The sequence below is a fragment of the Pongo abelii genome, chromosome 8 (genome assembly GCF_028885655.2).
Source record: "Pongo abelii isolate AG06213 chromosome 8, NHGRI_mPonAbe1-v2.0_pri, whole genome shotgun sequence".
Lineage (NCBI taxonomy): Eukaryota > Metazoa > Chordata > Mammalia > Primates > Hominidae > Pongo > Pongo abelii.
In genome coordinates, this window is record NC_071993.2 from 16,310,725 (window position 1) to 16,312,894 (window position 2,170).

Sequence of the window (2,170 nt, forward strand, 5' to 3'; positions counted from 1 at the left end):
TTTCATTGATGTGGAATATCTTTTTCCATCCCTTCCAATCTATGTGTATATTTATCAATCAAGTGGTGTGTTTCTTGTAGGCAACAGATCATTGGGTCTTGCTTTTTCATCCATTCAGCCCTCTATAGCTTTTCATTAGAGGGTTTAGTCCATTTATATTCAATGTTATTATTGATAAGTAAGGACTTACTCATGCAATTTTGTTATTTGTTTTCTGGGTTTTTGTTGGTGGTGGTGGTGGTGGTGTTCTCATCTTTCTCTCCTTCCTTTCTATCTTCTTTTTATCAAAGGTGATTGGTGGTATGACTTAATTTCTTGCTTTTTATTTTTTATGTATCCATTATATGTTTTTCAATTTGAGATTACCATGAGACTTGCAAATACTATTTTATAACCCATGATTGTAAGCTGATAAAAACTTAACACTGTATACATAAACAAAAAGAAAACTAATAACTCCAAACTTTACTTTGTTCCCTGCTTTTTAACTTTTTGTTGTTTTTGTTTATATCTGCTTGTACTATGTGTTAAAAAGTTGTAGTTATTACCTTTGAGTGGTTCATCTTTTAGTCTTTCTACTTAGGATAAGAGTAGTTTAAACAACATAGTTACAGTGTTATAATATTCTGTATTTTTCTGTGTATCCTTATTACCAGTGTGTTTTGTGCCTTCAGGTTTGCTCATTAACGTTCCTTTTTAAAAATTTGTGCTAAAGCACTACCCTTTATTTTTCTTCCATAAGTTATTGGGGTACAGGTCGTATTTGGTTTCATGAGTAAGATCTTTAGTAGCAATTTGTCAGATTTTGGTGCACCCATTACCCAAGCAGTATACACTGTACCCCATTTGTAGTCTTTTATTCCTCACCTGAGCAGTACACACTGCAGCTTATTTGTAGCCCTTTATCCCTTGCCCCCCTCCCACTCTTCCCCCTAAGTCCCCAAAGTTCACTGTATCATAGCTTAGTTCCCACATATCAGTGAGAACATACGATGTTTGGTTTTCCATTCCTGAGTTACTTCACTTAGAATAATAGTCTCCAATCTCATCCAGGTCACTGCAAATGCCATTGGTTCATTCCTTTTTATGGCTCAGTAGTATTCCATCATATAAATATACCAGTTTCATTATCCACTTGTTGATTGATGGCCATTTCAGTTGGTTCCACGATTCTGCAATTGCGAACTGGGCTGCTATAAGCATGCATGTGCAAGTATCTTTTTCATATGTTTTCTTTTCTTCTGGGTAGATACCCCGTATTGGGATTGCTGAATTAAATGTTAGTTCTACTTTTAGTTCTTTAAGGAATCTCCACACTGTTTTCTATAGTGGGTTTACTAGTTTACATCCCACCAGCAATGTAGAAGTGTTCCCTGTCCACTGCATTCATGCCAACATCTGTTTTTTGATTTTTTGATTATGGCCGTTCTTGCAGGAGTAAGGTGGTATTGCATTGTGGTTTTGATTTGCATTTCCAAGATCATTAGTGATGTTGAGCATTTTCTCATGTTTCTTGGCCATTTGTATATCTTCTTTTGAGAATTGTCTATTTCTGTTCTTAGCCCACTTTTTGATGGGATTGTTTTTTCCTTAGTGATTTGTTTGAGTTCCTTGTAGATTTTGGATATTAGCCCTTTGTCAGATATATAGAGTGTGAAGATTTTCTCTCACTGTGTGGGTTGTCTGTTTACTCCGCTAACTGTTCCTTTTGCCATGGAAAAGCTCTTTGATTTAATTAAGTCCCAACTATTTATCTTTGTTTTTAATACATTTGCTTTTGGGTTCTTGGTCATGAAAAAATATGAATGCTTTACGAATTTGCATGTCGTCCTTGTGCAGGGGCCATGCTAATCTTCTCTGTATCATTTGAATTTCAGTATATGTGCTACAGAAACAAGCATGTTCTTTTCTAATTGAAATAATCCCTGTAGCATTTCTTGTAGAACAGGTCTGGTGTTGATGAAATCTTCAAGCTTTTCTTTGTCTGGGAAAGTCTTCATTTCTCCTTCATGCTTAAAGGATATTTTCACCAGACATACTATTCTAGTGTAAAAAATTTTTCCTTCCACACTTTAGATATATCATGTCACTCTCTCTGGCCTGTAAAGGGTTCCACTCTAAAGTCTGCTTCCAGATGTATTGGAGCTCCATTGTATCTTATTTCTTTTCT

General features: G+C 35.4%; 1 non-coding gene across 1 annotated transcript; it reads right to left on the reverse strand.

Annotated features, from left to right (window-relative positions):
- Positions 1 to 1,794: 1,794 nt before the first annotated feature.
- Positions 1,795 to 1,901, reverse strand: LOC112135388 (U6 spliceosomal RNA). The gene has a single exon (XR_002916669.2). It is a non-coding gene; the product is annotated as a U6 spliceosomal RNA (small nuclear RNA).
- Between the last annotated feature and the right edge of the window lie 269 nt (positions 1,902 to 2,170).